This window comes from Lutjanus erythropterus, chromosome 1 (genome assembly GCF_056507025.1).
Source record: "Lutjanus erythropterus isolate fLutEry1 chromosome 1, fLutEry1.hap2, whole genome shotgun sequence".
Lineage (NCBI taxonomy): Eukaryota > Metazoa > Chordata > Actinopteri > Lutjaniformes > Lutjanidae > Lutjanus > Lutjanus erythropterus.
In genome coordinates this window covers 50,650,156-50,662,999 of record NC_139317.1, presented here as the reverse complement: position 1 = coordinate 50,662,999, position 12,844 = coordinate 50,650,156, and the positions used below count along the sequence as shown (strand labels likewise).

The 12,844-nt window shown below is 38.8% G+C and overlaps 1 long non-coding RNA gene across 2 annotated transcripts; it reads right to left on the bottom strand.

Moving 5' to 3' along the window:
* Positions 1–7,045: 7,045 nt before the first annotated feature.
* On the bottom strand, positions 7,046–11,612 carry LOC146333427 (uncharacterized). 2 transcript variants are annotated; one of them, XR_014771348.1, is made up of 3 exons: positions 11,528–11,612; positions 7,296–7,380; positions 7,046–7,167 (listed from the first exon to the last, which is right to left on the bottom strand). It is a non-coding gene; the product is annotated as an uncharacterized LOC146333427 (long non-coding RNA). The 2 variants fall into 2 exon arrangements; XR_014771349.1 differs by lacking the exon at positions 11,528–11,612 and adding an exon at positions 7,525–7,564.
* Between the last annotated feature and the right edge of the window lie 1,232 nt (positions 11,613–12,844).

Sequence of the window (12,844 nt, the reverse complement as noted above, 5' to 3'; positions counted from 1 at the left end):
TCAAGTTTAGCTGAAAAGTAGGCTACAGGTCTCTGTCTGCCTCTGCCATCCTAGAGTACTGAACACTCTTTGTCTACAGTCTGAGTAAAAGGTCGGTTTGGATCTGGTGACCCAAGAGTTGGAGTCATCAGAGTCTTCCGAAGGACATGTTTTAAGTCAACAAATGTTTATCCTGTATCAGCAGTCCATGTCACTTTACTATGTGCTTCTAGGCCTCACTCATGTGCGATTGCGCTCAGGGGTGCCTCGAGGACAGGAATGAAGGGCCTGCAATAGGAACACAAAAGACATAACTTGTTTCTTTATGATTGGATTTGAAAATGTTTTGAAATGTTTTTACTCTTTTTTGGGAGAGGAATTTGGCCTCAGATATGATCACATGACCCAAAAATGTCACGTGTAGGACAAACTGCAGTTTTGATGAGCTAGCTTTGTGACCTTCTTCAGCCAAATGTTTCAAATATGTCTTTTTCACACTGAACTTGAGTTAAAGCACGACTCATTTAATCATCAACATATTGTAATCGTGCACTTCCTGGTGACAGATTTAATGAGCTCAAACTTTCTTTTGAATTTTTAGCTGATTTTTGTTTTGTTTTAACTGAGAAAATTGGTGTGCATACAGGAGAATTTTCACAGGGAATGATTACACCTGCCCTTAATCAAGTGTTAAAGACTGGTGTAATTTTTTTTTTTTTTTTGGTTGAGTTGATATTATGGTTGACAGGGCCTTTAATTAGATTTTGGTGTGATCACAATTGGTTGCATGCCTCTGATTAGACCAATATCAGTTTTAGGGATCTTCTGAAAGGCTGGGGTGTTTATGATGTCACATGCTTTATGTAAATAGGCAAATGTGTGTTGTGTGTCTGGTACCAGTTGAACACATCTGAGTATGTAGACAACAAAGGTAATTTTTGTCGATAAACCTTCAAAACAGGATTATATTGAACATTATGGTCAGATATTGAGTCTCATGATTCCGCTGCGAGTCAATCATCTTTTGAGTTGGATCAGTCTTTGGGTAGTGTTTGGCTCAATGTCCCTTTTTGCCACAATGGAAACAAACATCTGGATCAGCTGTACTTAGACCTCCATAGAACGTCCTTGGAACATAGTCAATGCTGCCATATTTAGATCTTTCTCTCTGTTTTTTTCTCTCCTGCTTTGAGGAGCTTTCAGCATGCACAGCATGTCCTTTTGTCCCATGTTTGTTTTACCATTTGTGAAATGTCAAAACACAGTCAGTTCAGTGGCAAACTTTACACCTCCATCTGATGGTGATGGGAGGTGAGCCAGCCCCTGCTGTCTCCATCACAGGGAAATTCAGGATTTTGAGTACATTTCCCCCATGTTGGATCTCACTGGTGACAGGGAGATAAATGGATTTGAAGATTTTCTGAACTTCAAGTCAATTAAATAAATTTTCAGATTTTCACCAATTAGAATTGTTGAATCGCAGCGCTGAGTGAGTCTGGTCTTGGTCTCAGGCCATCCTTCTCACTCGTTGTAGGAGCCAAATATGTTGGTGAAATATTTCAAAGGCTGACTTGTAGTTCACTGTTTTGAACATAGGGTGTCACTGTACCTTTGTAATGCTCAGGTGTAAAGGTAGCTGGGTTACTGTTGTTGTCAGGACTGCTAAGGCGCAAAATGTTTGTCACGCCGTAGCTGAATGTTTGGTCTTTTCTTTTTTGAAACAACAATGGACATCATTCATGATTGCATGAGGGAAATAAATTATTTTTGCTGCAATGAAGAATGACCTGTGGATTAATTCAAGGAACGGCACAGCGTATGGTTATAAAACAAAGAGTCAAGCGCGTCAGCCAGGTCACTCCAGGTTAAACGTCTCAGGGGCTAAGTAATAGGCTAGCTTCTACACTCGTCTTTGTGGGGAGGTTGAGGCTGAAGGCCTCAGGGTGTGCACTACCACCGTCGACCCCCGAGTCCAGAAACCCTCAGACAAACAATCCCACTTCTGACACCAAATTGTGGTGGAAAATCTGAAAATGAAGACAGACACCATGACCAAAATTGTCTGGTGTTTGATGTGGTGTTTCAATAGAGCTTTGCAAAGGAAAGTGTAAAAGGAACTGATAATGAGTCAAGAATGTAAATCTGTCTTACAGGGTTAGGAGATGAAGGAGGTTGGGTCAGGATGGACCTGAAGTGCTTAGTGGGAGAGTCAGGATGTGATTGTGTTATCAGAAGTTGTTGTTCCAAAGGGAGAACAGCTGTGTGTTCAAGGACAAGTAACCAATTAGTGCCTGACAATACATGAGAAGTAACTCTGAGGAACAACAGTGACCAGTTCAGCATATAATTTTCCCACTATAGCATACACCACATTTGTGACCTGCGGTGAGATTAAATCTCTGGCCCTTTCCTGAGGCTTTCACACACACAATAAAACCCTTTATGGGGGGGGGTGTTATGGAAGAAAAAAACTTTATCCTCTTAAAAAAACAAATAAATCCCCAAAATATAAATGCAAAGAAAAGAAATTATTACTAAAAAAAATTAGAATAAATGTGTAAAAAAAACAACAAAAAATTAACTAATGGAGACTAATTCCTAATAGAAAAAACCTTCAGTATTAATTAAAATTTATAAAAGAAGGGAAAAAAGAAGGAAAAGGGGATAGAAAAGCACGTCCTACTGTGTCAGGGTAGCTGTTTGATGAGAAAGAGCAAAAGTCAAATAACTGGTTACTGATAGCTTGGCTTAGGGCTGCGCGGTATACACGGTATGACGGTAGAAACGGTATAAATTGGCCACGGTAGAGATTTGTGCTATGCCATCATACCGTCGATGACGTCATCGCCCCTGCCTCTGTGTGAAAATGGCCGCAAGCACAGTAACGGCGGAGAAGGAGGGGCTGGTAAAAAAAAAAAAACGGTGCTACATCCGTGATTTGGACGTGGTTCGGGTTTAAAAAGTCGGATGTTGAGCAGAAAAATGTCATCTGCAAGATGTGTGTCCAAGTCCGGATCCACACGCCGTCCTATACGGACCTGGACCTATAACCAATAAATTATTAATAGATTTTATTTTTTTACGGGACGCTTCTATTTTAACTGGCATACCTTTTCTAGTCTTTCCGCCACTGGTTTAGCTGATCAGGAGACGCACAGACCAGCTGCAGAGAAGCTGCGTGTGGAGGAGACTGTTGTTAATGACGGAGTTTATTACAACAGTCAAAACTAACGTGATGACATTGACACCAACCAGATGCACCTATAAAATTAAACAACTGTATAAGGAGGCCTATGTAAAACAGGAGAGTCTGTGTTTCTCTGTGAGAAACTTTCAGACCTTCTCACAGCAGAGTGAACAGGTGAGGGAGGGGAGGAGGGCAGACTGATCACTAATCAATCACTGATACCGTCGTCATCTTGGACTGATTAAAAAATAAAAATGACAAAATTGGTGACAAACCAAACCTGGGTGTCCACACAAATAAAGTCTTTGTGTGAAACACACTGCATTGTGCTGTTTACAGACAGTCTGCTGTCTGTACTTTGACAGAGACAGAGAGGGTCGTGTCTAGAAGGGAACCCTAGACCCGCAAAAGATCGTGCGAGTTTGATTATTTTAGTAGAAATAACGGAAACAAGAGTTGTGCAAATAAAGACTTACCTTCTAGACATGACTGTAAAAGATGCGCAGCTCCAAAAATAGAAAATCATGTTGTGGTGTCGATGTTTTTAATGTGGCGGGCCGCCATAAATAAAACACTATTCACTGAACCACAGAGAGTCACTGAAACACTGATCACTGACCTGCTGTGATGACAAAAATACTCACATTCTTTACTTTGGTATTTTTTTTTACAGATTTTTACAGGATTACAGAACCTTTTCACTGTTTTTGCCATTTGTCTTATAGAAAACCTCTCTTACTTGAAGTACTGTTTACAATATCCACTTTTTTTGTAAGAATTTTTGTATTTCTGAGGCACTATCCTTACTTCTGTTGTTCTTCTGCACAATAAATGCTCAAAAATTACATTATATCTTTGCTGTTGTTGTTGTTTTACAAAACCCATTCAGAAACACTTCCATAAGTTTTACACCGCAACATTTATACCGAGATATATACCATTACCGTGAAGGGATTCAATTTATACCGTGATATGAATTTTGGGTCATACCGCCCAGCCCTAGCTTGGCTCCATCTGCTGGACAAAAAGAGTCACTGCACGGCCTATAAGTGAACGGTCAAACAATTCAGCAGCACGTGGAGAGTCAGTTTACAGCCTCTACAAAGCCTCTAAAGCAATAGTAAAATAAAATATCATAATTATTTTCTAAAAGAGAGTCACAAAAGATGAAAATAGTCCAGAGAAGTTGAATTTTGGAGCCATATGGCTCACAGAATAAAGAAAAAATGTCTTTATAACTTCGGCTATTGTGCTGTTTCACCTCCTTTGTGGCAGTCCTTTCACCTTGCTGGGGGACGCAGCTTGCACCGGCTCAGGTCTTCACTTACACCAGACCATTCTGAAATACAGAGAAAAGGCCTGGTGTCAATGTAATAAACCCAAATAATATCGAAAGGAAGGCATTCAGACCAAAAATTAGAGCAAAACTGTCCTCAAAATCACTATTAACAATAATAAAAATAATAACAATATTGACGGTGAAATACACCTCAAGTAATGAAACAAACCTTAACTACCAACTCTCAGGAACGTTCAGAAGGTCACATTGCTTCAAAAACTGCTCATTCTTACAAAAGAGGATCCCCTGAAGGAATTTAGGGTAGAGTTAAATAGGATACTAGAGATACTAGAAAAGCAATTTCTAAAGAAATTACCGCTGTGAATGCAACAAGCTGAAGCCAAGCTGCAATGCTGCATTGGCTTGCTGCAACAATATGCCTGACGCCACACTGAACAGCTGCGTGAATGATATAAGAAGGTTTGAATTATGTATAATATTTGAATATTAGTTAGAAAGGCTGACACCACACTGAATAGCTACCTTTAAAATATAATAAAGTTTGAATTACATGGAATTTTTGAATGTTTGTAGAATGACTGATACCACACTGAATAGCTGCCTTTTTAAGGTAATATTTGAATTAGGTAGAATATTTGGATTTTTGTTAAAAAGCTGATGCCACACTGATAGCTGCCTCGAAAATATAATTTTTGAATTATGTAGAATATTTGAATATTACTTAAAAACCTGACGCAACACTGAATACCTGCCATGTAAATATAATATTTGAATTATGTAGAATATTTGAATGTTTGTTAGAAAGCTGACCCCACACTCAATAGCTGCCTTTATAATATCACAATGTTTGAATTCTGCTTCTGCTACAAACTGCTTATTTGGTCGAGCCATTCTGAAACAACAGAAACACACACACTAATGTTTTTATAAAGCAGTATAACATTAATTTAGTGCAATAATGAACACTCAATAGCTACCTTTATGATATAATAATGTTTGAATTATGTACAACATTTGATTGTCTGTTGCTTAAGAATTTAAAAAACAATGACTGTTATGATACAATACAGGATGATACAGGAAACAATAACATGCAAAATTTTTAAATTGTATTCACACTAATACCACAATGTAAAAATACCTAAGTAAAGAATCTGAGTATTTTTTTCCATCACAGCAGGTCAGTGATCAGTGTTTCAGTGAATAGTGTTTTATTTATGGCAGCCCGCCACATTAAAAACATCAACACCATGAAATGATTTTCTATTTTTGGAGCTGCGCACCTTTTTCGGTCGTGTCTAGAAGCTCTTTATTTGCACAATTCTCGCAAGATTTGTGTTCGTTATTTCTACTAAAATAATCAAACTTGCACGATCTTTCGCAGGTCTAGGGTTCCCTTCTAGACACGACCCTCTCTGTCTCTCTGTCAAACTAATGACAGCAGACTGTCTGTAAACAGCATAATGTTACACTCTGCAGTGTTTCACACAAAGACTTTATTTGTGTGGACACCCAGGTTTGGTTTGTCACCAATTTTGTCATTTTTATTTTTTAATCAGTCCAAGATGACGACGATATCAGTGATTGATTAGTGATCAATGTGCCCTCCTCCCTCCCTTACCTGTTCACTCTGCTGTGAGAAGATCTCAAAGTTTCTCACAGAGAAACACAGACTCTCCCGTTTTATGTATAGGCCTCCTTATACGGTTGTTTAATATTATAAGTGCATCTGGTTGGTGTCGATGTCATTAACCATCACGTTAGTTTTGACTGTTGTAATAAACTTTGTCATTAACAACAGTCTCCTCCACACGCGGCTTCTCTGCAATTGGTCTGTGCGTTTCCTGATCAGCTAAACCAGCGTCGGAAAGACTAGAATAGTTGCGCCAGTTAAAATAGAAGCGTCCCGTCAAAATTTAAAATCTATTAAGAATTTATTGGTTATAGGTCCATGTCCATATAGGATGGCGTGTGGGTCAGGACTCGGACCTCGGTCCGCCTGTTAGGGACCCCTGCTATATAGGATACTTACAGATGGTCTGGGTCCATCTGAAGATTAGCAATGAATGTTGAATAAAAAGCACATAGCTGCACTGCCTTTTCCTGTCCCTGAGAGGAGAGGAGAGGAGAGGAGAGGAGAGGAGAGGAGAGGAGAGGAGAGGAGAGGAGAGGAGAGGAGAGGAGAGGAGACTTTAGCGCCATGTCTGGAAATCAGCAGTTTTCAGAGTCATGGTGTAACACTATAGTGTTCATGACTGACAGAAAAACACAGTCACATACCAGGTACAGGTCAGGTATATTTGTCGTAGCCTCTCAGTGTGGCTTAGCTGTGCAAAGCACACTCAAGTGTTGCTGTCAGTACCGCACTGCTTCGTTGACATGTGTCCTACTTCACATTTGGTCAAGACACTATCTGTTCCTGTCCCTCGGTCCATGTGGCTCTGGTTATGTGACGAGAGGAGAGGACACTATAAGACTGATGATGTAGACAGCCAACACAAACAACCCACAGTTATTTGTTGTCTGGAAATCAACAGTTTGCAGAGTCATGCTGTAACACTACAGTGTTTATGACTGAAAGAAAAACACAGTCGCATACGAGGTACAGGTCAGGCAGTTGTCAGGTGTATTCGTCGTAGCCTCTCAGTGTGGCTTAGCTGTGCAAAGCACGGTCAAATGTTGCTGGAGCCCTCCTTGATTTCTGTTTGTTGTTCATGAGTGTCAGAGCAAAACAGAAGGAGCAGTGACTGAACCTTTAAATGTTTTCACATTATAACTATTGCTCATACTAATGGTATGCACAATCTATGAACTGTAAAGTTGACTTACAGCATGTTTGACTCCAGCTCAAGATGACTGCTGATGTTGCTTGTTGCTTCATTGACATGTGTCCAACTTCACATCTTGTCAGAGCCTTGTGAGAGGAAGAGAAAAATGTTACACCATTGATGCATATAAAAAATCACAATACAGACAGTGTACATTACATGCTTATATACCACTAATACACAAAAAAAAAGAGACACATCATGCATGGGAGGAGGCTGTTCTTATTTACCTGGCACAGGTCGATTTATAGAGCAGATAGTAGTGGTGTGATCCTGTGAGTTTTGTCTCTCCATCTCTGGAACATGTTTGTTTCCTGTTAAGAACAAGTGCACAAACACAGATCAACACTCATTTACATGTTTACCTCTGCAAATGAAAATAATAAAAAAAAAAATTCAAGATGTTGTAAGTTATGTATGTTAATTATTTCATGTTTATAGATCAGTGGAAGAGAGAGATGACATTAACCAATGATGTACGTGGTCAGAATTTACTGTGTCCATAAGTATTACTATAAGTTATTGGCAGCATTCAAAGAATCAAAGAAAACAAACATAGTTACCCACCAGGTCCAGGTCATGCTCCAGGTCAAAAAATGGTGAAGCAGTGGCCTCTTGGTGTGCCGACTCCCACTCCCAGGTACATGGATGCTTTAGGTTAGCGGTGAGGACAGCAGTGGCGGGTTGCTGGATTCCATCTCCTCATGCACTGTGCTAAGACCAGGGGTGTATTCTAGGTTTAGTGAAAAATCTCAGTTAGTTAATCTTGACATAAGTAAAACTCTGGATTACGAGTGGGTCATTTACAATGGAAACTATTTATTTTCTAGGTGGACCTTGTTCAGGTGGCTAAAATATGTTTTGTTACTGACCTTGTCCACAGTAGTACACTGCTATCTTCCCTAATGGTGCTCCTCTCTGCTTGTCCCAATTGGGGGTGTGCTGTCTCAAATTCACTGTACTTAATACACTGACTATAGATAAGGTCCTCACATAACCCCACTTCAAATAAACTGAATGATCCCTTTAAAAGCTATTAAAATTGTTTTAAAGGCACTTGGCTTTTTTGTTTACCAACAAATAGTATATCAACATGTTTTGTGAGAAAATGCAGTTTAAGCCTCCCAACCTAAACAGTGGGCCCTGAGAACCAGGGTTGGGGAACACTGGCATATACGACATTTGTGACCTGCGGTGAGATTAAATCTCTAATTGGATGGCCCTTTCCTGAGGCTCCGTTAAAAATAAAAAGTAAATGGTTGAGCAGCCATGGATCGTCACCTGACCTCTTCTTATCCAGTGCTGTATGCACCAATAATTATTCAGCACACCTATATCTCAGGTGAGGTGATAATATCTAGAAGATATCAAATTGAGAAGAGGTCAGGATAACGATCCAAAATCACACACACAATAAAACCTTTATGGGGGGTTATGGAAGAAAAAAACTGTATCCTCTTAAAAAAACAAATAAATCCCTAAAATATAAATGCAAAGAAAAGAAATTATTATTAAAAAAAAATAGAATAAATGTAAAATAAATAAATAAATAAATAATGGAGACTAAGTCCTAATTGAAAAAAACCTTCAGTATTAAATAAAATTTATAAAAGAAGGGAAAAAAAAACAAAAAAAAAAAACCACGTCCTACTGTGTCAGGGTAGCTGTTTGATGAGAAAGAGCAAAAGTCAAATAACTGGTTACTGATAGCTTGGCTCCATCTGCTGGACAAAAAGAGTCTCTGCACGGCCTATCAAGTGAACGGTCAAACAATTCAGCAGCACATGGAGAGTCAGTTTACAGCCTCTACAAAGCCTCTAAAGCAATAGTAAAATAAAATATCATAATTATTTTCTAAAAGAGAGTCACAAAAGATGAAAATAGTCCAGAGAAGTTGAATTTTGGAGCCATATGGCTCACAGAATAAAGAAAAAATGTCTTTATAACTTCGGCTATTGTGCTGTTTCACCTCCTTTGTGGCAGTCCTTTCACCTTGCTGGGGGACGCAGCTTGCACCGGCTCAGGTCTTCACTTACACCAGACCATTCTGAAATACAGAGAAAAGGACTGGTGTCAATGTAATAAACCCAAATAATATCGAAAGGAAGGCATTCAGAACCAAAAATTAGAGCAAAACTGTCTTCAAAATCACTATTAACAATAATAAAAATAATAACAATATTGACGGTGAAATACACCTCAAGTAATGAAACAAACCTTAACTACCAACTCTCAGGAACGGTCAGAAGGTCACATTGCTTCAAAAACTGCTCATTCTTACAAAGAGGATGGACCCCTGAAGGAATTTAGGGTCGAGTTAAATAGGATACTAGAGATACTAGAAAAGCAATTTCTAAAGAAATTACCGCTGTGAATGCAACAAGCTGAAGCCAAGCTGCAATGCTGCATTGGCTTGCTGCAACAATATGCCTGACGCCACACTGAACAGCTGCGTGAATGATATAAGAAGGTTTGAATTATGTATAATATTTGAATATTAGTTAGAAAGGCTGACACCACACTGAATAGCTACCTTTAAAATATAATAAAGTTTGAATTACGTGGAATTTTTGAATGTTTGTAGAATGACTGATACCACACTGAATAGCTGCCTTTTTAAGGTAATATTTGAATTAGGTAGAATATTTGGATTTTTGTTAAAAAGCTGATGCCACACTGATAGCTGCCTCGAAAATATAATTTTTGAATTATGTAGAATATTTGAATATTACTTAAAAACCTGACGCAACACTGAATACCTGCCATGTAAATATAATATTTGAATTATGTAGAATATTTGAATGTTTGTTAGAAAGCTGACCCCACACTCAATAGCTGCCTTTATAATATCACAATGTTTGAATTCTGCTTCTGCTACAAACTGCTTATTTGGTCGAGCCATTCTGAAACAACAGAAACACACACACTAATGTTTTTATAAAGCAGTATAACATTAATTTAGTGCAATAATGAACACTCAATAGCTACCTTTATGATATAATAATGTTTGAATTATGTACAACATTTGACTGTCTGTTGCTTAAGAATTTAAAAAACAATGACTGTTATGATACAATACAGGATGATACAGGAAACAATAACATGCAAAATTTTTAAATTGTATTCACACTAATACCACAATGTAAAAATACCTAAGTAAAGAATCTGAGTATTTTTTTCCATCACAGCAGGTCAGTGATCAGTGTTTCAGTGAATAGTGTTTTATTTATGGCAGCCCGCCACATTAAAAACATCAACACCATGATATGATTTTCTATTTTTGGAGCTGCGCACCTTTTTCGGTCGTGTCTAGAAGCTCTAACTCTTTATTTGCACAATTCTCGCAAGATTTGTGTTCGTTATTTCTACTAAAATAATCAAACTTGCACGATCTTTCGTAGGTCTAGGGTTCCCTTCTAGACACGACCCTCTCTGTCTCTCTGTCAAACTAATGACAGCAGACTGTCTGTAAACAGCATGATGTTACACTCTGCAGTGTTTCACACAAAGACCTGTTCACTCTGCTGTGAGAAGATCTCAAAGTTTCTCACAGAGAAACACAGACTCTCCCGTTTTACGTATAGGCCTCCTTATACGGTTGTTTAATTTTATAAGTGCATCTGGTTGGTGTCGATGAGGAGAGGAGAGGAGAGGAGAGGAGAGGAGAGGAGAGGAGAGGAGAGGAGAGGAGAGGAGAGGAGAGGAGAGGAAACTTTAGCGCCATGTCTGGAAATCAGCAGTTTTCAGAGTCAAGACATATAGCTGCACTACCTGTTCCTGTCCCTCGGATATAAAAAAGCACAATACAGACAGTGTACATTACATGCTTATATACCACTAATACACAATAAAAAAGAGACACATATCATGCATGGGAGAAGGCTGTTCTTATTTACCTGGCACAGGTCGATTTATAGAGCAGATAGTAGTGGTGTGATCCTGTGAGTTTTGTCTCTCCATCTCTGGAACATGTTTGTTTCCTGTTAAGAACAAGTGCACAAACACAGATCAACACTCATTTACATGTTTACCTCTGCAAATGAAAATAATAAAAAAAAAAAATCAAGATGCTGTAAGTTATGTATGTTAATTATTTCATGTTTATAGATCAGTGGAAGAGAGAGATGACATTAACCAATGATGTACGTGGTCAAAATTTACTGTGTCCATAAGTATAACTATAAGTTATTGGCAGCATTCAAAGAATCAAAGAAAACAAACATAGTTACCCACCAGGTCCAGGTCGTGCTCCAGGTCAAATAATGGTGAAGCAGTGGCCTCTTGGTGTGCCGACTCCCACTCCCAGGTACATGGATGCTTTAAGTTAGCGGTGAGGACAGCAATGGCGGATTGCTGGACTCCATCTCCTCATGCACTGTGCTAAGACCAGGGGTGTATTCTAGGTTTAGTGAAAAATCTCAGTTAGTTAATCTTGACATAAGTAAAACTCTGGATTACCAGTGGGCCATTTACAATGGAAAATAATTATTTTCTAGGTGGACCTTGTTCAGGTGGCTAAAATATGTTTTGTTACTGACCTTGTCCACAGTAATACACTGCTAGCTTCCCTAATGGCGCTCCTCTCTGCTTGTCCCAATTGGGGGTGTGCTGTCTCAAATTCACTGTACTTAATACACTGACTATAGATAAGGTCCTCACATAACCCCACTTCAAATAAGCTGAATGATCCCTTTAAAAGCTATTAAAATTGTTTTAAAGGCACTTGGCTTTTTTGTTTACCAACAAATAGTATATCATCATTTTGTGAGAAAATGCAGTTTAAGCCTCCCGACCTTAACATGGCATTAGACTAACTTATGCAACTTCAACAAAGCATGACATTAGGACTAACTTCTGCAACTTCAAGAAAGCAGACTGACATAAAAGAAACATTTACACTTTTTAAGTCTGCCTTTATTTACTTCAACTGCAGTGGGATGAATTTATTACAGTAAAACAATTAAATTTCTTAAAGGGATGCTTCAGCATCATGTTCACTGTAAATGCTGTAGTGTAAGTGTCATTCAGTGTGCCTGATGTACAATTCACATAGGCATCACTAACTATAGCCAGAAAATTTTGCACAAAACTTTGAGTGTGCCTTATGCTCACTGCCAACTAGTATTTCCACCATACTGCCAGCAGTAATAATAGCACTAAATGTATCATTGAAGTTGTGCATGTGTGCGTGTGTCTGTGTGTCCGTGCACGTGTGTGTGCGTGCATGCACTATTGTGCATGTTTGTATGTGTATGGGTGAGTGTGTGCGTGTCTGTGTGTCTTGCTTACACATTGGATGCATGTTCACTCATAGCTGCTGGCCATAGCAGCCATTGAATATCTAGCTCTAAGGCTAATATCCATCACTGCCTACTGTCATTTTTATTGTCAGCCATTTTGTTCTTCTCTCACTTACACCCCTTCTCAGATTCAGACTTCAGTGTTCTCTCAACATACACAAATTGCACATCAGATTGTAGGAAAAGCTGTGCCGGTAGCAACATGTGACCACAGAAACAAAAGGACTTATAGTTTTGGCTCAGCAAGGTC